This window comes from Ursus arctos, unplaced genomic scaffold (genome assembly GCF_023065955.2).
Source record: "Ursus arctos isolate Adak ecotype North America unplaced genomic scaffold, UrsArc2.0 scaffold_6, whole genome shotgun sequence".
Lineage (NCBI taxonomy): Eukaryota > Metazoa > Chordata > Mammalia > Carnivora > Ursidae > Ursus > Ursus arctos.
Window position 1 is genome coordinate 54,449,859 of NW_026623078.1, and position 24,938 is coordinate 54,474,796.

General features: G+C 36.8%; 1 protein-coding gene across 1 annotated transcript in view; it reads left to right on the plus strand.

Annotated features, from left to right (window-relative positions):
* The window catches only part of RIMS2 (regulating synaptic membrane exocytosis 2), a 626,259-nt gene that overhangs the window by 183,360 nt on the left and 417,961 nt on the right, over positions 1-24,938 (plus strand). The window lies entirely within an intron of this gene.

The following is a 24,938-nucleotide window of genomic DNA, read 5'->3' on the forward strand; positions in this document are numbered from 1 at the left end:
GTTGATATATTTTAAGCATGCTATCTGATTTTACTGATGAACACATTTTATTATCTTATAGATGAAAGTTTGATTATTTTATTTGATTCTTAAAAAAGCTTGCCTCTTTAGAGTTTCATTTTTTTTTTAAAGGAGATAGTCTAGCATTCTTCGTTGTGATAAGAATTCCTTTCATCTTATTATGCTTCTCTAAACTCATCACTGTATTGGTCAGAGTTTTCAAAAGAAGCTTCTGAGTTAGTGTAAAGATTTAATCTCTGTAATAATGAGTCTCAATAACATTGAACATGGATTTTCTGAAGTGTATAGTTATAGTTGATTTGAGCATTTAATATATTTTTATTTTTCTTAACAATATATTTTAGAGATTGGTTAAATGTCTATCTTATATCCTCATGTTGAATATTAGATATAATTAATTTTAAAATACTCGGGTATATAGAATTTGGCCACAGGCAGGATTTGAATAATCTGCTCATGTCTGCAGAAGTCTGATTTGGATTTGGATCTGTTCTGGAGACTGGTGACTTCCTGCAAACATAGATAAAATCTCTCTATTCTGATTCCTTTGATGAGTCAGACTAAAACCTGAGGTCCTTTCAAGTTTTCCAAATTCAAATTGGGATAATACGCACAGAGAGACCCTTTAGCTGGTATCTTCCAACAGTACCTTCTTTTTGTTGGTTGGAGCATTTTTATTCTGTTCAGTTTTCAGTTACTTGTGGGATAATGTGGGTGTTGGCAAATACTGATGTGGGTTTAGAATGAAATCTCTGAGCAGAATAAAAGATACTGTGACTACCTTCTTCTTCTTTTTTTAACCTATAGGAATTCTACTAAATTTTGAAGGCAGTTTTGAGGATGCACAGTCAATTACCATAGACCTGTCCCAGACTGTACGTCATCCTCAATTCAGGGCAGGTTCCCTAGAGAAGCTACCAGCTTTCTACCAGCCAACTTTATTAGCTGACTCTCCAGGAGTGCAATTCAGGCAGTTCAAAACCTTGAGAATCTCCAGTGCTACTTTTATGTCCAGAGTTAACACAGGATACATAATAGTTTGATTATCATCTGTAGTTTTCATAATGAATTCTGACACCTATCCCAGAAATGAGACTCTTAGTGATAACTTAGCTACAGAAATGACTTTCACGTACTGACGAGATTTCATTATGTAACAGCCCATATTTTAAATCACAGAGAGGCTAACGGATAAAAGTATGTGAATTTTATGTGGGTTTGGAACATCGCAAATGAAATTCAACAGGCCTTTTTAATGACACTCTTTATGCAGTCCTGTTTAATGGAACTTTCACAAATGACAACAGTGTTTTATATCTTTAACAGAACATGTGAAATGTGGCGAGTGTGGCTGAAGAACTGAAATTGAAATTTTATTTAATTTTAATTAAATTTAAATAGCCATATATAGCTAGTGGCTGAAGAAACTCCAAGCGTGGATAGCAAACGTTCTGTGACTAGTCAGCGTCTAGGGTGCTACCCTGTCCCCACAGTAGCAGTATGGTGTGTGTACTGGTAGTGGAGACGCAAGCTGTACAGAATGCAGGAAGCCTCCACTTGCCAGCACCAGTCTCTTATATAGCCCAGGAGGATCACGGTCAAGGGACATCCTCCCAAAGGGCAGAACCAGGGGACATACATGACAACAGTCAAGGGAGACGAGCTGAATCAGGGGCTGCCAGATAGGGTAACCGAAGAAATGAAGGTATGTCTATGGAAGGATTGTTGTGTGCTCTGGACAGTTGACCACTGTATCTTTCTGATTCTTCCTGTTTTTGGATAAGAGTTTTTGTTGCAATCACTCTGTTCTTTCTCCATCATTGTGTTGGAAACAGGTAACTTGTCTTTCAATGTGTGGTCAGTGGTTCACAATGAGGTACACTTGACCTTGATGGAAAGATTTGCTCTACCTCAGAGATCCTAGATTCAGAGCTAGATTTTGTAACTAGATGAGACTTTGGGACTATCTCCCTTAGGGAGGGAGTGAAATGTGTTATGTGTAATGTAGTACACACATATATAGATGTGTATTTACATATATACTTGTATACACACACCACACATATACATATATATATCACACATATATATACATATAGATGTGTATTGTATGTACACACACACACGTATGGACTTTGACTAGTCGAAAGGGCAGCCTGTTCTAGAACCTGTTCAGTGGCTATCCTAACTTCCTTCTCACTTGCAATCCCCAATGGAAGGACCTGAAAAAAATAAAAATTTCTAGATTTCCTTGCAACTGGGAATGGCTATGACACAGTTCTAGCCGATGAGATGTAAGAAAACTTATGAGGGCTTCTAGAAAGTCATGATAAAAAAAGAAAGATGTAGCTGGCACTGCCTTTTAATGCAAAAGTGTTATCTTGAGCTTGACCAGACCTTTGTGAACATGAGGGAAAATCCGAGAGTGTTGGAATCATTAGGTATGACATTATTGAGCTACTGATTTAATGGTATTGGACACTTTTCTTCAGTGTGAGAGAAGTATCCACCCTCAATTAGTTTCTGCCACTAGGAGTCAGATTTTCTGTTACTTACAGATAAAAGCATTCTTAATGGAAATCTTAGGGGAGATGTAATGTGCAGCAGGGAAACCCTACAAATATCCACAGCTGTTCTTCAAAAACACGGAACTAGAAGAAAGAAAAACACGTTGGTCGTTGTCCAGATACTCATCTATCTGCTTTTGCCTCTGAAAATGTTTGAAGAATGAGGATCACTTAACATGTCTGCTTATATATTACATATAAATTACCTCAGTTTGCAAACAGTACATTAATATGAATATTGGTCTTAGAATATTTTCTTAAATATGAATTTATCCTTTGATCCTATGAATCAAAGAAAAAAGGATTGAATTATGTTTTTAAATATAATTTGGATGTTTCTTTGAATTTTGTGTGAAACAAACAAGGAAACTAAAGTTCTATGGTAAATTATTTGCCCGTAGGTTAGCATATATCCCTGTTTATCTCGTAATAAACACTGATCTATTCGTGTCTAGTGACAGCATAATGAAATTATAGCCTTGGGAAGAAAATGATGCTCATTTTGCTGTCTGGAGATAATATTATCTAATTGTATAAAGACCACTTTAATGAGGACCCTCTTTCTTTTATTACAACAGTGTTGAATTCTCTTAGGGTACCAGTGTTACTGGTGGTTATTGTTATTGAAACGAAGGGTGTGGAAGGATGTTACGTGACTTGTGTTTCTCCCATCTCAGAGGCAGGAAGGTTATCTGTTGGGTTGCAGCTGCAGCTATGATACTCTGAGCAAAGTGCCTTGTTTTCACTGAAATTTGATACTTTTTCTGATTTAAGCACATTATCCAGGCTTCCATACCTCTGTGTTTTATCTAGCTGCTCACTGTAGTTCTCATTTGCAGTTGCAATTCTGCAAAAAAGTATGTTTATAGTACGTTTGATTGTTCCATTTTATCTGGGCAATGGCTGTGCAGAGCTGCATTCCTTAATTTTGCCTAAATATTGCCTTAACAGTGATAAATTATTTGCTTTTGCATTTCTCTTTGATAATACAGTAACGTGTATATGATATTAATAAAATTGTTCTAGAAATTGAATATAAGAGCTCTGTCAGGGCCAACTTTTATAATAAAATCATAAGTTTAAATGCTGCCACTACCATTCTGCCTCTTATTATAAGTCTGACAAAGACCAGAATTTGTACATTTTCAGTAAAAATACTGTACAAACCTCCAGGGATTTTGTTAGCAAAATAGAAGTATTTTGAACAATATTATTTAGACAACATACCATACAACAGAAATATCGAAAAATGCATTTATTTATTTATTTTTTAAAAGATTTATTTATTTGAGAGAGAGAGAGAGTGAGAGAGAGCAGGGGGAGGAGAGAGGGAGAAGCAGGCTCCTCACTGAGCAGGGAGCCCGATGCAGGACTTGATCCTAGGACCCCAGGGTTATGACCTGCACCGAAGGCAGACACTTAACCAACTGAGCCACCCAGGCTCCCGGAAAAAATGCATTTAGAAAACAGGGAGAGGGTGGCGGGCATGGGTGAAATAGGTAAAGGGGATTAAGAGATACAGGCTTCCAGTTACAAAATCTGTAAGTCACAGAGATGAAAAGCACAACATAGGGGATATAATCCCTAATATTGTAAAAACATTGCATGGTGACAGATGGTGGCAACACTTATTGTGGTGAGCACTGAATAATGTATAGAATTGCCAAATCCATATGTTGTACACCTGAAACTAATATAACATTGTATGCTAATTATACTTCAATAAAAAAAAGGTAGGAAGAGTTTTGAGTAAATCAAAAGACCCGGAAATTGTAGAGCTGGGAAAATATTGTGCCTATTTAAAAGACAGGAATAAAAATCACATCAATAAAAAAAAAAAGATAGGGACTGCTGAATATTTACGTGGATATATTATATATTCTAATTTCAGTGAAAAATTTATAATATTAAAAATCATTCACCTGATCAGTTGCATAGTTTTTGTAAATGAGCAAGTGAACTTTGAAAATCTCATTTAGGTCTCTTATAAAAAGGGATTAAAACTCACATTGTGGAAATTGGGTGAAATGACATATCTGTAAGATACAATAGCCTACAGGGAAATTATAAAGACTATATATGACAAGTGAAAATACTGATAACTATAATATGTTGAAGGTTTTAGAAGTTGATGTTACTGGGGCGTCTGGGTGGCACAGCGGTTAAGCATCTGCCTTCGGCTCAGGGCGTGATCCTGGTGTTATGAGATCGAGTCCCACATCAGGCTCTTTCGCTATGAGCCTGCTTCTTCCTCTCCCACTCCCCCTGCTTGTGTTCCCTCTCTCGCTGGCTGTCTCTATCTCTGTCAAATAAATAAATAAAATCTTTAAAAAAAAAAGAAGTTGATGTTACTAATAAGAATTGATTTAAAGTGACTTTCAGCTTGGCGACGATAGAGATCAGAGGAAGGTGGAGAGATCACGGTGTATATTTACACTTGCAGCATAGCTAACTTCTTGAGAGCAGAGACAGGTCGTACGTTTTGATTATGTATTCTGCTACTTCTCCACCTGCAGGTAACTTTTGCTTTGATCAAGTTATTCCAATTGGGTATTCCATTCTATTGAATCTACAACTGAAATGAGACTTGATTCTTTATCCTCTGTGAGATTCACATAACTACTAAATGCGGTAGATGGGAATATATGAGCTCCTGAAGTAGGATAAAGTGTCCTTGGCTGTACTAAGTGATGGATTTGAGAGTTGAGAGTTAAAATTGAGAAGTTTAGTAGTTGAATAAAGAGGATGACAAAGACAGAGTAGTATAGGAGAACAACTAGGTTTTTGCATTGAATGTAGACATTTGTGCTGAACCCAGCACGTAGAAGGTAGAGGACATATTTGGGGCAGGAAGGGAAGGCAATGATTGTAGTTACAGTGACACAGAGTTTAAAGAGCTTTTAGGAAACCAAGAAAGAGATTTTTTTTTTTTCAGATTTTATTTCTTTATTTGACAGAGAGAGACAGGGAGAGAGGGAACACAAGCAGGGGGAGCAGGAGAGGGAGAAGCAGGCCTCCCGCTGAGCAGGGAGCCTGATGCGGGACTCAATCCCAGGACTCTGAGATCATGACCTGAGCCTAAGGCAGACGCTTAACTGACTGAGCCACCCAGGCGCCCCAAGAAAGAGATGTTTATTAGTAACAGCGCACTTTATTAAACAGTCATTATGTACGAAGAGCACTGTGATAAACCTTTCAATGTGTATCATTTCATTCACATGACAACTTCTGTTTAACAGTAAGTGGTGGGAATCCTAATAGGGTCTGAGGTGGATGCAACATGAAATGGTTAAGAACAAAAACTCGACTTTCAGAATGCCCAAGTTTAAAGCCAGCCTCTGTCACTTTACTAACTGTGTTATTTGGGCCAGGTACATCACTATTATAAGCCTTACTTTCCTTATCTCTAAAATCTCTAAAAAAAAAAAAAATTACTCCTTTTTTTAATAGTCATTTTTATGGCTGAGTAATAGTCCATTTAATACATATACCACGTCGTCTTTATCCATTCATCTGTCGATGGACACTTGGGCCGTTTCCATAATTTGGCTAGCGTAGGTGCGGCTGCTATACGTGTCAGGGTGCGCTTATGCCTTTGAATTAGTATTTTTGTGTTTTTTTAGTAAATACCTAGTAGTGCGATTGCTGCATCATAGGGTACTTCTATTTTTAACTTCTTGAGGAAGCTGCATACTGTTTTTCCCAGTGGCTGCACCAGTTTGCGTTCCCACCAACAGTGCAAGAGGGTTCCCCTTTCCCCACAGCCTCATCAACATCTGTTTCTTGTGCCGTTGATCTTAGCCATTCTGACAGGTGTGAGGTGATATCTCATTGTGGTTTTGATTTGTATCTCCCTGATGATCAGTGATGTTGAGCATCTTTTCATGTGTCTGTTGGCCATCTGTTTTTCTTCTTTGGAAAAATGTCTATTCATGTCTTCTGCCCATTTCTTAACTAGATTCTTCATTTTTTGGGTGTTGAGTTTCATAAGTTCTTTATAGATTTTGGATACTAGCCCTTTATCAGATATGTCATTTGCAAATATGTTCTCCTATTCCATAGGTTGCTTTTTAGTTTTGTTGATTGTTTCCTTTGCTGGGCAGAAACTTTTTATTTTGATGAAGTCCCAATGGTTTATTTTTGCTTTTATTTCCCTTGCCTCAGGAGACATATCTAGAAAGAAGTTCTATAGACAATGTCAGAGATATTACTGCTTGTGTTCTCCTCTTGGGTTTTTCTGGTTTCAGGTCTCATATTTAGGTCTTTCATCCATTTTGAATTTATTTTTGTGTTTGGTGTTAAGAAAGTGGTCCAGTTTCATTCTTTTGCATGCTGCTGTCCGGTTTTCCTGACACCATTTGTTGAGGAGACTGTTTTTTTCCCCCCCATTGCGTAGTCTTTCCTGCTTTGTCAAAGATAAATTGACCATATAGTTGTGGGTTCATTTCTGTTTTTCTATTCTGTTCCATTGAACTATGTGTTTATTTTTGTGCCAGTACCATACTGTTTTGATCAGTATAGCTTTGTAATATAACTTAAGTCTGAAATTATGATGGCTCCAGCTTTGTTCTTCTTTTTCGAGGTTCCTTTGGCTCTTGGTGCCAATGACGTGGATGGAACTAGAGGGTATTATGCTAAGTGAAATAAGTCAGTCAGAGAAAGACAAATACCATATGATTTCACTCATATGTGCAATTTAAGAAACAAAACAAATGAGCAGAGGGGGAGAAAAAAAGAGAGACAAACCAAGAAACAGACTCTTAACTCTAGAGAACAAACTGCTGGTTCCCAGAGGGGAGGTGGGTGGGGGGATGGGTTAAATAGGTGATGGGGATTAAGGAGAGCACTTGTTGTGATGAGCACTGGGAATCGTATGTAAGTGGTGAATCACTATATTGTACACCTGGAAGTAATATTACACCGTATGTTACCTAATTGGAGTTGAGATATAAACAACAACAACAAAAAAAAAAAAAAAAGAAAAAAAATGGAGGCAATAAATAAGTATACAAGAATAGTGCCTACCCCATAGGGTTGTTGTATTTGATTATTGATTCTTTCCCCAGGACTCTGAGGACCCTCTTTCCTAAGTGCCAAAAAGGAAAGTAAAGCCCACCACCATGTTTTTAAAAATAAATAAGAGAATTTATTGTATTTTAACATAAAAGATGAACTAGAGCAACATATGGTATTGGTTGGTGGTTACCCTGTGACAGCCATTGGGTCCAGTGATGCTCGAACAGTCCTGGATATATTCCTCCCCTGTTGGGTCTCCTTAAGTCTCTCAAGGCCTTGGTTTAATTTGTCTGAGTAGGACAGAGGCAGGAGAAAACCGTTTACGGACCAGTTCTTTTTTGTTTCAAGGAGCGGCTTGTGAGTCCTCATCCCTGTTTAGGATACACTCATTTCTTATACTCATGGTCCCTGTCATGGTCCCTGCATTTCCTGCTTGCTTCACTGCATCCTCTGTTCTCAGTGCCCCTCCCCCACAAAAGGCCCTTTCAGTTCCCTTAACTCTTCCTCTGGTCCTATCCTGTCCTCCAATTCCTATGTCTCTCTGCAGTATCGTTCTGCATCACTGCCCTGTTACACTATATACAAATGTTTAACTTATTTTAAAGAACATTATTATGTATTTGGATAAGTATCATGGGGACATGGTACAAAATTCAAAAGATACAAAAAGCATAGATAGCGAAACTGAGTTTCTTTCCCATCCCTGGCCCTCAGTCTCCTGGTTTCCCAGTATCTCCATTCTGTTCCCTACAGGCAGCCGGTTAGCATTTTCTTTTATATACTATGAGATATATTTATGGGCATACAGGTTTTACACAAATATTCTGCATCTTAATTTTATCTCTTACTTGTATATCTTGGAGATTTTCCTGTATTGATACATATAGAATGATCACATTTGTCTTAATGAATTCATTATTACCTTGAATGGATATGCATTGATACATATAGAATGATCACATTTGTCTTAATGAATTCATTATTACCTTGTATGGATATGCCATAATTTATTTCATCAGATTATATATGATCTTTTGCTTTTATAAACCTATTTTTGTACATATGTAACATTGTATATATACAGATATTACTGTAGGATAAATTCCTTGAGGTGGAATTATAAAACATTTGAAATTTTGGTCAGTATGCCAAATTGCCATCTCTAAAGGGCGTTCATTAATTTATATTTCCACTAGCAGTATGTGAGGGTGCTGGTTCTCACATCAGTGCTAACACAATATATCCATCTTTTTTATCTTTACCGAGTCGATTGTAGTTTTATTTTGCATTTGTCTTAGGGTGAGTGGTGTTGAGCATCTTTTCACATTTAGAAGCCACTTCTATTTCCTTTTCTTTGTACTACCTGTTCATGCTTTCAAAGAAGAGGAAAGCTCTGTATTGTGTTTAGGTCCTAAAATCATCAAAAGTACTTATATTATTGTATATTCATATTGAAGCAAGATGCTTTATCAAATGCTAGAAGTTTCAGTATGTTTTAAAATACAGAGCCAGAGAACTAAAGGGCTAGAAAAGGAAAATAAACTCCAAAGTTCCACTCCCTTTTACAAAATTTTATGATAATTTTGCCTGTTTGTTTTTCACATGACCATTTAGAAACAGCTTGTGTAGCAAGTTCACTGCAAAGTAATATATGTCTTAAATGATAAACAAGGACGACTTACATACTATCACGGTTGGCCATACTATGTTTTAAGACAATGCATTTATTTTCAAAATGTTGTTTCAAATGTTCCTGAAACCTAAAGTATATACAAATGTAGAGATGGGATTTATATTTTTAAAGATAAAGACAGGTTCTGTAGTATATCTGCAAGAGCTGTTTACTTCTCTGATACTGTCACGAAACAGGGAGGATGGAACCCATGATGGAAGGAGGGGATAGGAGAATCCCATTTGAATTGATACATTCGGTTTTAGTCTAATGAGTTCAAATGATGAATCTTTGTAACTAATGAGGTGTTTACTAAAAGTCCAAACAACCACTTCCTAGATTCCCTTTAGTACAAAATACAGAGATGCTATAAATATGTTCCAAGTCTTTTGTGGGCATATATTTTTAATTCTCTTTGATAAATACTGGAGAGTAGAGTTGCTGGGGCAAAAAGTGAGGTATACATTTCACTTCTATTACAAACAGATTTCCAGAGTTCATGTACAATCTTACACTTCCATCAGCAATATATGAAAGTTCTGCTTACCACAGCCTTAGCAGCATTTGGTGTGAGCATGAAGTGGTTTGGTTTTTATTTCTATTTCCTGAATGTCTAGTGATGTTAAGTATCAGTAGTGTTTATTGGCCATTCCTATCACTTCTTTTGTGAAACAGCTACGTGAATCTTTTGCCTATTGTCTTTTTATTATTGATTTGCAAGAGTTTTCTCCATATTCTAGATACAAGTATCAGATATACGTATTAAGAATATTTTCTCCCTCTCTGTGGCCTGCTTTTCATTTCTTAATGGTGTATTTTGGAGAACAGAAAAATTTAATTTGAGGAACTCCAATTTATTAGCTTTTTCTTTACTGGTTAATGCTTTTTGTATTCTAAGGTATCCTTGTCTGTTCCAAGGTTGCTAGGTATTCTCTTGGCTATACTTGCTAATTTCCTTCTATATGTTAGAATCAATTTGTTTAGTCCTAAATAAACCATATAGGGTAAGTTTTACTTAATCATATTTAATTATGGATAAATTTGGGAAGAATTGTCATCTTTATGATATGAAGTCATTATATTCAAGATTAGAATATGTTTTTTGATTTATTAATGTTCCTTTATATCCCTCAGTAGTATTTATATTAATTTTGTGTACTTTTCAGTAATTTAAAAAAAAATTATAAATGAAATATTTTATTACTTTTTTCACTTATTTTTATATAGGAATATGTTGTTTTTTGTATGTTATTGTACATAGTCACCTTTCTGAATTATATTGCTTCTCAGAGTTTGCCAGTTGTTTCTTTTGTTTTAGCAATATAAAACCATATGAAAATAATAATATAATCTATGCCCTCCTTTATGAGTTCTTGTTTAAATGCATTCGCCAGAACCTTCAGAACAATTGAAATAAAAATTTATTCACTTACATAATTAAAATAACCTATGTAACTTGTCATTTTGTTGTATTTTAAAATTTACTTTGTAATTGTATGATTGTTTCAAGTTCTTCTTCCTGCCCCCACCATTCCTGTGCAAGCAGGTTTTCCATTTCTGTTGCAGATTTAACTCAGTTTTATTCAGAGGTTTCTTTCTTTTTTTTTTTTTTAATTTTATTTATTTATTTGACAGAGATAGAGACAGCCAGCGAGAGAGGGAACACAAGCAGGGGGAGTGGGAGAGGAAGAAGCAGGCTCATAATGGAGGAGCCTGATGTGGGGCTCGATCCCATAACGCTGGGATCACACCCTGAGCCGAAGGCAGACGCTTAACCGCTGTGCCACCCAGGCGCCCCAATTCAGAGGTTTCTTGACCTACCAGCTTCCTACTTCATATTTAGGTCTTTAAGGGTTATAAATCATCCAACTGTCTTTCTTGTCTCCTGCTACCATCTGGTCAGCTCCAATTCTAAGGCTAGTCTCCGAGACATGTTACTGATATCAACACATGATTTTTCTCCGTGAATCTGTTATGTGGTAAATCGAAATCTTGGATTTTCACAAGCAATCTTGCATCCTTGGGATAAAACTCAGTAGGTTATGATATAATATTCTTAAAAATATATGCATATAGTTTTGGATTTGATTTACTAGTGTTTTGTTGAGGATTTCTCCATCTATGTTAATGAAGAATAATGCTCTATACTTTTCTATTCTTCTGTGTCCTTTTCTGGTTTTGGTTTAAAGGTTATGCTGACCTCATAAAATGAATGATTTTATTCTGTCTGTGTTTTGAAAATTTGTTTTATTTCTTCTTTAGACATTGATAGAATTTACCTTGGAGGCCAGTGGAGTTCTCTGTGAGAAGGTCTAAAATTCTGTGTTCGATTTTTTTAAAGATATATAGAACCATTCAAATTATTTCTTACTGTGTACTTTGTTAAGTTTTGTTTTTGAGAGACTTTATTTATTTTATCTAAGTTTTTGAATTTGTTGCCATAAAGCTGTTCATCATATCTACTTATTAACCATTAATGTTGATATGACCTGTAGAGATGTCCCCTCTGTCATGCTTGATATTGAGAATTTGTGTTTTTTTCTCTCTCTCCACAATCAGTCTTGGTAAGGGTGAATCAGTTTTTGCTTTATTTTCTTTTTGTTTATTTGTTTTGCTTTATTTACTTTTTGTTCAGTTGGGTTTTTTCCTTATCTTTATTATTTCCTTCTTCTACTTACTTTGGGTTTTCTTTGTTTCCTTTGCTAGTATCTTAAAGTGGAAGCATACCTTATTTTATACTGCTCTTCTGTTCTAATACACGCTGTTAAAACTGAATTTCTCTTTAAGAACTGCTTCAGCTGCGTCCCATCAATTTTGATAGGTGTGCTTACATTTTATCATTAGGTTAAACTATTTTGAATATTTCTGTTTTGATTTTTTTAATTGGATTTATAGGTTATTTGAAAACATGTTGCTTTATTTCCAAATATTTGGATTTTTTTTTTCAAAGATTTTATTTATTTATTCGACAGGATAGAGACAGCCAGCGAGAGAGGGAACACAAGCAGGGGGAGTGGGAGAGGAAGAAGCAGGCTCATAGCGGACGAGCCTGATGTGGGGCTTGATTCCAGAACGCCGGGATCACGCCCTGAGCCGAAGGCAGACGCCTAACCGCTGTGCCACCCAGGCGCCCCTAAATATTTGGATTTTTTAAGATACCTTATTGATTCCCAATCTAATGCCCTCGCAGTTAGAGGACATATTGTCTGAGATGTTATTCCCTTGGAGTTTATTGAGACTCATGTGGTCCTTCTGAGAGAATGAGCCATGTGCACTGGAAATTGTGCTTTCTGATGTTGTTCAACATATTGTTTCATACGTACCATTTACATCAAATTGGTTAATGGCATGGTTCGAAACTTTTAAATTCTTACTGGTATTTTGTGAAATAAGTTACTGAGGGGAAGGGGTTAAAGTGTCTTCACTGTAGATTTATTTACTCTTCTCTTTCATACTTTAAATTGTGCATCATCTGTTTGATAGCTTTATTATTAGGTCACTCACATTCAAGATTGTGAATGCGAATATTATGCTTTCTTGATGAATCCACCTTTTGTTACCACGAAGTGCTTCTCTTTATGTTTGGTAGCACTCAATTTTGATGTCCACTTTTTCTGATGTTAATGAAGTCATACCAGCTTTCTTATGCTTAGTGTTTTCATGGTAAATCTTTTTGCCATACTTTTACTTTGAACCTTGTCCTTATCGGAAGTTTTAAAGAGAAAAGTAGACAAATCCACAATCAGAGTTATGGGACTTCAACACCCCCCCCCACCATAACTGATAAAATAAGTAAAAAAATATTGCACAGGTCTGATGTTTAAAATGAATTTCTTATAAATAACATCTCGCTGGGTCGTGCTTTTTGTATCCTGTCTGGCAATCGCTGCTTTTAATGAGTGTATTAACATTTAGTGTAATTACTGATATATTTAACTCTACTGCCTTTAGTATTTTCTTTTCTATTTGTCCTCTCCTTTCTTTGTTCCTCTGTTTCTTCTTTCTTGTCTCTTTTGGGGAGTATCAAGTGATTTTTTTTTCATAGTTTATTTCATTTCCTCTATTGACTTTTTAGTTGTGTCTCTGGTGTTTTTTATGGATTGCTCAAGAGATTACGGTATACATCTTTAATCTATCACAGTCTACTTTGAAAATATTCCTTTACTTCGTGAATGATGTGAGAGTCTTACATCAGGTTACTTTCAATGACCACCCACCTGCTTTTTGTGCTCTATGTGCTTTGTATATGCTAAAAAACCCACATTACCTTGTTATTAAAAATAACTAAGTAGTCAATAGTTTTTAAAAGTAGATTTGTATATGTCTGTGTATGTATATATAAATAAATTTAAACAACAGACTTTTACTAACATTTCTTCGTTCTGATGTTCTTTATTCCTTCTTGTGGAAACATATCTTTTTCCTTCAGCCCAAATTTTTTAACACTCTTTTAGCACAGGTCTGCTGGAGATGAAGTATGTCAGCTTTTGTTATGTCTGCAAACGCCCCATTTCATCCATATTCTTGAAGCATATGTTTGCTGGATTTAGAACTTGGGCTAAGTGGGTTTGTGGGTTCCTGGATCATGATGCAAATTATACACCCATGTGAAGTGCAGGACAATGTTTTGAATTCTCAGGGGAAACGTCTGTTAGTCTAGAGTATAAGCAGAGACGTACTTCCTCTGCTTTCCCTGTCAGTAGATGAAATTTTTCTTGTTTACCCCTTCATTGAAAGCATGGAGTTCTCAGTACCCTGCATTGCGTATCATCGTGGATTCAACTTCTTAGTCTGTATAGACCCTGGGCTTTATTTGTTTATCTTTGTGTGGTTCCTGCGTAGGTGTTAAAGTCTTAAACTGCACAGTGTCAGTCTCCGAGCATTCTACTCTCGTTTGTAACTCCATTTTCCTTTCTGGCACCTCAGCTTTTCCTTCCTTAGCTTTGCATTTAAACAAATTTGTTATCTTTTATACATTGTTATCGAGGTACAGTAATTTTCAGACTAATGTCTACGAAACAATGGATAATAGAGTTGTTTTTTTTACATCGAAGATGTGTTACTTAGAAAGCCTTGTTGTGGAGAAGAAGATGGTCTAGCGGTAAATAGCTTGTTCTGTTTTGTCACTAGCAAGAATAGACCTGACCACTTTACTAGCTTTGAAATTATGCTTGCTGGAGTCTAGCCGTTTATAAGAAATGACTTACCCAAGTTCTCTAACAATGTGAGGAAACCTAAAACTGTATTCTGGCATGGAAGAGAATGTAGTTTTGATTTTTGTTTTTTAGACCTTGCCATCGACTAATTTTCATCTATCGTGAGCAGCTATGAATTGGCTACAATGAATCTGGCAAGCCTATTCTCTTTAGAGTTATTTAGGATTTGGCTCAGTTTTGGTTCTTGACTGATTTTAATCTGAGAATTGGCTTTTATATGGAAAAACATTTTGGTGTATTTTGGGGAAGGGTCTAGGGGGTTCATGAAACACAATATAACGGCCTCAAATCAGGTTTTGTCATGAAAAATGATTCCTATGAAGGTTTTTTTTTTTTTTTTTAAATACTAGGGGCGATATTTAGCTAGAACAGAAACCTGTAGGCCTTTCTGAGCAACAGCGTGTTATGAATTATTAGGCTTGTATTCCTCAGAGCCACCCTCCATTTCGCCTAAAGATTAACCGAATGTAAACCAAATTCTAAGGATTAGAAAGTAGAATATGGAAAATCCTAATGGCTTTAAGTATCATCTGTACAACTTACGAATGTCTTAGTCCATCTGGGCTCCTCTAACAAAATACCATAGACTAGGTAGCTTACAGACAACAGAAATTTATTTGTCACAGTTCCAGAGGCTGGCAAGTCCAAGATCCAGGCACGGGCAGATTGAGTGTCTGGTAAGGACTCACTTTCTATTTCATAGATGGTATCTTTTTGCTGTGTCCTCACATGGCGGAAGGGGGTGAGGGATCCCTTTTATAAGGGCATTAAACCTATTTACAGGGCTCCATCCTTATGACTTAATTACCTTAAAAGACTCCACCTCCTAATATGATGACCTTGGGGGTTAGGATTCAACCTGTAAATTTGAGGCGGGGACAGATATTTAGTCCATAGCAACTAATGTTTTCTAAATGTATATTCTAGTCCTCACCTGTACTCTAGAGTCAAATATCTAATTTTCTACTTGACATCTGTCCTTGGATATATAATAGGTATCTCAGACTTAACATACACCCCTCAGAAGAGAGCATTATTGGATACTCTGTTCCTTGAGCCAAAAACCTAGGGATAATCCTTCATTCTCCCCCTTTCCTTCTCAACAATTTTATCACTAAATCCTTGTGGCTTCTATGTCTCATTTGAATTCCTCCAATAACTTCTAATTGGTCTCTCTGCTTCCTTTCTCCAACCTAGTCTTCATCTCTCTCTCTCTCTTTTTTAAGATTTTATTTATTTATTTGACAGAGCGAGAGAGCACAAGCAGGGGGAGCAGTAGAAGGAGGAGGAGAAGCGGGCTCCCTGCCAAGCAGGGAGCCTGATGCGGGGCTCGATCCCAGGACTCTGGGATCATGACCCGAGCCAAAGGCAGACGCTTAACCATCTGAGCCACTGAGGCGCCCCTCCATACATCTCTTTGAGTGATCTTTTTCAAAATGCAATCAGATTATGTCATTTCTCTGCTTACATCCCTTAAGAGCTTTCTCCCACCACTTCTTACTGAGACAGACAGGGAAGATGATACACGTTCTGGCCTCTGTCTCTTTAACGTCACTCCCATACCATCCTCCCCCTCGTTGCTTTCCTTCGCAGGCATTTCTGTCCCTGGAGCTACCAAGGCCTTTCTGGCCTGTAGGCACTGAACATATGTTGCTCTCCTCCACCTGGCATGCATTTCAGCAGCTTTTCCTGGGCGCAGCTCATCCTCCTGTTTGCTGTCAGTTCGCCTGTCGTCGCTTCAGGGAGGCCTTCTCTGACTACCTCTGGAGGCTGTAACTCTCTCCGCACCTCTTACTCTCTATCATACTGCCCTTCATTTTCTCCCAAGCACACTTGTGTAGTTTTCTTGTCTGCGGATTTGTTAATTTATTATCCATCTCCCCCACTGGACCATGAGCCCCACAGAAAAGAACTGCTTTGTCTTTTTTTCACTGTATCTCTAATAAGTCGCGTAGGACTTGGCATATTGTAGTAGGTTTCAAAACTGTTCGTGAATAGATGAATAAGTGCTCGAATGAAATAATTTCCTGGTATCACGAATTTTCCCGTCCTCAACCCAAAATGAGCAGATAAAATAATAAAGACATAAAATGAGATAATTATTTTATTATTTTTAAGAAATAATAGCATCGTGAAACCAAGATTGAAGTGGAAAGATTTTAAATTTCAGTCACTTTCATTTAAGCTTCCCTATGATTTAAAAATTTTAAAAAAATGTGTCAGGCATGAGCTTGGATAAAAATGGCTGCATCTGGCCAGGGGATTCTTTTCTCTGTTAACACAAGTTTTCAATATTTGGTCCTGTCGTTTAGTGTTAAGAGAGCTTAGAAAATAAAAGTGAACAGTTCAATTAGTTCAGATGACTGTGACAATCATCACTTTATCAGTACTTCCCTCTCTTCAGTGTGCATTCTGAGGGATTTTTTTTTTTTATCTGTGTCTCACGGACCAGTTATATCTAGGAACAAAATATACTACCTTCCTCTTTTAAAATTTATTTGTTTGTTTATTATTAAAATTTAATTCCAGTACGATATACAGCATTATATTAGTTTCAGGTGTACAATATAGTGATTCAGCAGTTGTACACATTACTCCGTGCTCATCATGGTAAGTGTACTCTGAATCCCCTCACCTCTGTCACCCATCCCCCCGCCCGCCTTCCCTCTGGCCACCATCAGTTTGTTCTCTTAATCTTTAAGAATCTTTTTTGTTTGTTTCTCTTTTTTTATTTGTTTGGTTTCTTAGATTCCACATATGAGTGGAATCATATGGTATTTGTCTTTCTCTGACTTATTTCACTTAGCATTATACCCTCTGGATCCATCCATATTGCTGCAAGTAGCAAGATTTCATTATTTTTTATGGCTGAGTAATATTCCATTGTGTATATATCCTGCAACTTCTTTATCCATTCATCTGTGGATGGACACTTGCTTCCATAATTTGGCTATTGTAAATAATGCTGCTATAAACACAGGGGTGCATTTATCTTTTTGAATTAGTGTTTTTGTATTCTTTGGATAAATACCCAGTAGTGGAATTATTGGATTATATGGTAATTCTATTTTTAATTTTTTGAGGCATCTCCATGCTGTTTTCCACAGTGGCTGCACCAGTTTGCGCTCCCACCAGCAGTGCATGAGGGCTACTTTTCCTCTACATCCTTGCCAACACCTGTTGTTTCTTGTGTTGTTGATTTTAGCCATTCTGACAGGTATGCTGATACCTCATTGTGGTTTTGTTTTACATTTCCCTGATGATGAGCGATGTTGAGCATCTTTTCATGTGTCTGTTGGCCATCTGGATGTCTTTGGAGAATGTCTGGTCATGTCTTCTGCCCACTTTTAAATTGGATTATTTGTGTTTTTGTGTGTTGTGTAAGTTCTTTATAGATTTTCGATACTAACCCTTTATTGGATATGTCATTTGCAAATGTTTTCTCCCATTCAGTAGAATGTCTTTTAGTTTTGTTGATTGCTTCCTAATATAGTACCTTATTATTATTATTTTTTAAAGATTTTATTTATTTATTTGACAGAGATAGAAACAGCCAACGAGAGAGGGAACACAAGCAGGGGGAGTGGGAGAGGAAGAAGCAGGCTCATAGTGGAGGAGCCTGATGTGGGGCTCGATCCCATAACGCCGGGATCACGCCCTGAGCCGAAGGCAGACGCTTAACTGCTGTGCCACCCAGGCGCCCCCTAATATAGTACCTTAAATCTAACAGAGTGCTTATTGGCTCAGAGTCTGTTTCTTTGCATCACAGACTGGTCTTTAAGTGCCATAATCCTGTATCTTGTGGTCTGTTCCACTTTTGAGAGTCAGTCATTCTTATTCTATTGGATGGTGGAACTAGATTAAAATGGGTATAGGTGAGAAAGGTGTGCTCTGGTCTGGAGCCCTCCCAGTAGATACAGGGAAATATAACCTGTAATGGGGTTTCAGATTCAGTGCTTTATCACAACAAACTCTGGATGCACACTTACATGAGAGCCCACCAGAGTATCATCAGCCTGGGAGCTGACCAAATTGGATCTCTAAGAATAGCTCTGCCGTAGCTCTGGCCGTCCACGGAGTAACTGACCTGGGCTTTCAGTGAATAAGGTAGTGGTTTCAGGGACTTGTGCCTGCTAGGCAGGATATGCATTGGTAGTTGGCCTGACGCTGTGTCCAGGATTTCTTTTTAGAAAATTTATCGTAAGAGAGTTTGCTGGGTTGTGGCTTTTAAAAATGCCAGCACATTGTCCTTTTTGGAATTGAGGGTACGCTTATTCAGTTGTAGGTGACACCAGATGAGGCTTGTGTTAACCTAATAGCATTGTATTAGAATTTATTGTGATGTTGAAAAAGCAGGGAAATGGCCAACTAAAGGTCAGATCATGTCCACTAGAATTACACTGAAAATAACCCATACTAGAGCCAGACAGAGCCTATGAAAATCCAAGAACCATTGACTTAATTAAATATATTTAGTTTGGGGAGAGGACAGGGTAAAGCAGCGATTGAAATTTGGTTATCATGGCATATAATCATCATTGGGACTTTTTTCTGTTCTGTGCTTCTTAAAATTTTTTTATTGTGGTAAAATACACAGACATAAAATTTACCATTGCCACACTTTTTAAGTGTACAGTTCAGTGGTATTAAATACATTCATAATGCTATGCAACCATCACCATTATCTATCTCTGTAACTCTTTTTATCTTGTAAAATTGAAACTCTGTACCCATTAACCATTAACTACTCTATGTCCCCCCTTCCCCAGCTCCTGGCAACCACCATTCTGCTTTCTAGCTCTATGATTTTGACTACTCTTAAGTAACTCATATAAGTGGAATTATACAGTATTTGTCTTTTTGTGCCTGGCTTATTTCATTTAGCATAATGTCTTCAAGGTTCATTCATGTTGTAGCAAATGTCATATTTCCTTACTTTCTAAGGCTGAATAATATTCCCCTGTGTGTGTATGTATGTGTGTGTGTGTGTGTGTGTGTGTGTGTGTATCACATTTTGCTTATTTACTCGTTGATGGACACTTGTGTTGCTTCCATGTTTAGCTGTTGTGAGTGCTGCTGTTGTAAACAACTTCAAGGCCCTGCTTTCAATGCTTTTGGGGCTATTCCTAGAAGACGAATTGCTGGATCATATGATAATTCTATTTTTAATTTTTTGAGGAATTGCCATTCTGTTTTCCACAGGGACTATGCTAGTTTACATTCCTCCCAACAGTGCACAAGTGTTCCAGTTTCTCTACATCCTTATCGGTACTTGCTACTTTCTGTTTGTTTTTTTGTGTTTTTTTTGATAGTAGCTACCCTAATGGGTGTGAGGTGGTATCTCAGAGTAGTTTTGATTTGCATTTCCCAAATGAGTAGTGAGGTTGTGATACTGTGATTTGTAATAAGAAATATATATTTAGTTTCCACTTTTCATTTGCCTCCATATGTTCTCTAACTTCCCTTGTGATTTCTTCTCTGATCCATCGGTTGTTTAAGAGAGTATTGTTTAATTTCCACAAATATGTGAATTTTCCAGTTTTTCTTCATTATTGATTTTTAGCTTCATCCCTTTATGGTTGGAATCCTTACTTTGTATAATATCTATCTTTTTCAATTTATTGAGACTTACTTTGTTTTATTTTATTTTATTTTATTTTTTTTAAGATTTTATTTATTTATTTGACAGAGATAGAGACAGCCAGCGAGAGAGGGAACACAAGCAGGGGGAGTGGGAGAGGAAGAAGCAGCCTCCCAGCGGAGGAGCCTGATGTGGGGCTCGATCCCAGAATGCTGGGATCATGCGCTGAGCGGAAGGCAGACGCTTAACCACTGCGCTACCCAGGCGCCCCTGAGACTTAATTTGTGACCTAAAATATGGTCTGTCCTAGAAAATATTCCATGTGAAGTTGAGAAGAATATGTCTGCAGTTGTTGTTGGGTGGGGCATTGTGTTTATGTCTGTTAGCTCTACTTGGTTTATTGTTGTTCAAGTCTTTGATTGCCTTACTCATGTTCTGTCTGTTTGTTCCATCCATTATCAAAAGTGTGGTATTGGAGTCTCTAACCACGAGGGTAGAGCTGTCTATTTCTATCTTCAGTTCTGTCAGTTTCTGCTTCATATATTTTGCTGGTCTGTTATTAGATAGGTAATCGTCTATAATTATTATATCTTCTTGCTATTGAAGATTTCATTAATATACAATGTCCTTCTTTGTCTCTTGTAACTTTTTTTGATTTAAAGTCTATTTTGTGTGATATTCGTATTGCTGTCCTGGCTCTCTTTTGGTGACTATTTGCATGGAATATCTTTTTCCATCCTTTCACTTTCAATCTATTTATGACTTTGGATCTAAAACGAGTCTGATGGAGCATATACTTGGATCATGTAATTTTATCCATTCTTCAAATAGCTGTCTTTGAAGAGTTTTACCCGCTTAAAAAATAATTCTCGATTAAGAAGGACTCTTTAATTTTGGAGTTTGTTTTCCATATGCCTTATAGCTTCTTTATCCTTCATTTCCTGCATTACTGTCTTTTGTATTTAGTAGATTTTTTTGTAGTGAAAAGTTTACTTTTTCATACCCTTTCCTGTGAAAACTTTTCTTTGTGGTTACCACGGGGATTACATTTAGCATTCTAAAGTTATAAAACTCCTAATTTTGAATTCTTACCAGCTTCACTTCAATGACTACAAAACCTCTGCTCATTACAGCTCCATCCTTCCCCTTTTCAGTTTTGATGTCACAAAATTACCTGTTTATATTTTGTGTGCCCAAATGTATAAACTAATAATTCTTTTAAATGCAGTAGTCTCTTAAATTATGTAGAAAACAACATTTGGAATTACAAACTGAAGTTACAATAATGTTAGCTTTTAGACTAATAATTAACAAAATATATATTAATGTCTCACGTCATGTAGAAAATAAAAAGTGGAGTTACAAATTGTTACAACGATATTAGCTTTTATAATTTCTCATCGGTTACTTTTATTGAGATCTTTATTTCTTCATTTGACTTTGAGTTACAGTCCAGTGTTCATTTTACCCTGCAGGACTCCCATTAGCATGTCTTGAAGGGGGTAACAAACTCCCCCTTCTTCTGTTTATCTGGGAATGATTGATTTCTCTCTCACTTTTGAATGATAGTTTTGCTGGATATAGGATTCTTGTTTGACAGTTTTCCTTCAGCACATCGAATATACCTGTCCACTGCCTTCTGGTTTCCAAAGTTTCTGATGAGAAATCTCTTAGTAATCTTATTGAGGATCCTGTGTATGTGACAAGCCACTTATCTGCTGCTCCTCTCAAGATTCTTTATCTGTGGCTTTAGAAGGTTTGGTTATAACGTGTCTTGTTGTGGGTCTCCTTGAGTTCATCTTATTGGAGTTTGTTGATTTTCTTGGATGTTTACATTCATGTCTTTCATCAAATTTGGGAAGTTTTCAGCCATTATTTCTTCAGATATTCTCCTTGCTGATTTCTTTCTCCTTCTGGGACATCCAGAATACATATGTTTGTCACCTTGATGGTGTCTGAAGGCCCCTTAGGGACTGTTCACTTTTCTTCATTCTTTTTGATTTCTGTTCCTCAGGCGCAATATTTCCATTGCCCTAGCTTCACATTTGTTGATTTGTTCCTCTCCCTGCTCAAATCTCCCTTTGACTTCTCCTTCTAGTGAATTTTTCATATCAACTATTGTACTTTTCAGCTCCAGGATTTCTCTTTGGTTTCTATGTAGGTCTTTTTTTTTTTTTTCCTTTACTGATAATTCCAGTTTGTTCACACATCATTTTCTTGACCTTCTTCACATCTTCCTTATTTCTTTGAGAATCTTTAAGATTGTTGCTTTAAAGCCTTTGTCTATTAGATCCTCCATCAGGTCTTTTTAGGGACAGTTTCTGTTTTTTTTTCCCTTTGAATGGACCATATTTCCTGTTTTTCTTTATGCCTCATGATTGTGTTGTGGTTGTTGGAAATTGGACATTTGGATCTAATAATGTAGTATCTCTGGAAATCAGAGTTTCCCTTTTCCTCAGGGTTTGTTGCTTTTTTGGTTATTGTTTTTATTTTTTGATTGTTATTGGCTGTCTCTGTGACAAAGATCAGCCTGAGGTATAAACTTAAAGTCTTCTCAGGTCTTTCGCTAACACCTTTCTCTGGGAATGTATAGTCATTTTCTAATTTTTCCTGAATTTGCACTTGCTTTTGAATGTTATAGTGTTCCATATCTGGCTCCTAAGAGGGGAAAAAGAGGAAAATGAAGGGAAAGGAAGGGAGAAAGGGCACCAGCTCTTTAAATCCCCTGGAGGTAACTTCACCCAGAGTGGCAGGTGTTTGCAACGGTAGTGGTAGGTGTAGCAATAATGGCTGCCCTGCTCTTTATATAGACCTCTTGGACCAGACATGGTAATCCATGATCAGAGTACAGGTGTGTAATATTTGGAGGATAGAATCCTTTTTTTAAGGTGTTTATTTTAATTCCATTTAGTTAACATACAGTGTTGTATTAGTTTCAGATGTATGACATAGTGATTCATCATTTCCATACATCATCTGATGCTCATCACAAGTGTACTCCTTGATCCCCATCACCTGTCTAACCTATCCTCCCACCCACCTCCCCTCTGGGAACCATCAGTTTGTTGTCTGTAGTTAATGGTCTGTTTCTTGGTTTGTCTCCCTCTTTTTTTCCCCCATTTGCTCATTTGTTTCTTAAATTCTACATATGAGTGAAATCATATGATATTTGTCTTGATAATGTCTCTGATTTATTTCACTTAGCGTAATACTCTCTAGCTCCATCCACGTCCTTTCAGATGGCAAGATTTCATTCTTTTTTATGGCTGAATAATATTCCATTGTATGTACACACCACATATTCTTTGGCCATTCATCTGTTGATGGACACTTGGGCTGCTTCCATAATTTGGCTATTGTAAATAATGCTGCTATAAACATAGGAGTGCATGTATATCTTTGAATTAGTGTTTCTGTATTCTTTAGGTAAATACCTAGTAATGAAATTGCTGGATCATAGGGCAGTTCTATTTTTAATTTTTTGAGGAATCTACATACTGTTTTCCAGAGTGGCTGTACCAGCTTGCATGCCCACCAGCAGTGCATGAATGTTCCTTTTTCTTCACGTCCTTGACAACACTTGTTTCTTGTGTTGTTGATTTTAGCCATCATGACAGGTATGAGGTGATATTGCATTGTAGTTTTGATCTGCATTTCCCTTTTTGCTCACCCTGGCCTCTGCAAATGGTGTGAGGCTGCTCTAGGAACACATGTGTGATGCTAGCCAGAGGGGAAGGGATGGAGGGTGGGTAGCTGCCATTGTGCTGAAAACTGAAACTGACTGAAAGTAACTGCAATTTACTACCAGATTTTCTCCTGGACATTGTAATCTTATCAATAAACTCTAAAGTTTCAAATAGGCATATTAGACAGATTCTGTCAGTGCAATTGTTGTCTAGATGGGGAAACAGATCCCTGTGCTCCTACTCCACCATCTTCCCATCATTGGGATTTTACCAAATTCTCTACTTCACCTCCGTCTGCTTTTGTTTCGTAATTTAAAATTCATCACCTTTGGAATTACATCTTTTATTAAGGAGACCCAGTTCTCTTTAATGCTTCTGTGCCTTTTTATTCATTGTTTCCTCTGTCTAGAGTCCTCTTCTCTATTTTGTGCATTTATACAGATTCTTCCAAATCCAGCTTAGCTATTTCTTCCGTCATAAACCCTAATAGCTTTGATCAGTACTTGCTGAGTATCTTCTCTATGTTTTTATTACTGTCCAGATTGTACTGTAATTTATTTGTTTACTTATATGTTTTGCTTGTTAGTTTCTTGAAGACAGAGATTGTATTTTATTAATTTCTTTATCGTAAATATTGAACACAATTACTAAGAGATAGGAAATACTTACATGGTTAATATTCAGATTATTTAACAATCAGGAGACCCTGGATGCCAACCAATCAGAATATATATAGCTAAGAACAATAGACAATGGCTATTCCTCTATACTTTCATACCCTGGCTGGACATTATTCCTGGGTGCTTAGTTAATGCCTATAGACTGTGAATGATCAGTGGGCAAGAGCATTTTTCTTTTTTTTTTAATCTTTTTTATGTAGTGATTGTATATGATTATGGCTTTCCTACATGAATTAAAGATCCTTAAATACATTGCCAACTAAGTCCAGAACAACCCAAATATAGGTATTCATAGTTTTGAAATCTCTTCACCAGTTGATTCCTGTAAAGTCTCTGTGTGCCATGATTTTATCAGTTACGTTGTTTTCAGTATAACTGGGAATGATTGGAAGCATCTATAGATTACTCAGTCTGTAAGCAGTATTTTCTACCTCCACAATCTGCTAAACATTGCTTCTTGCAATTTGATGAACTCTACTAAATATAGTGGTACCTATGA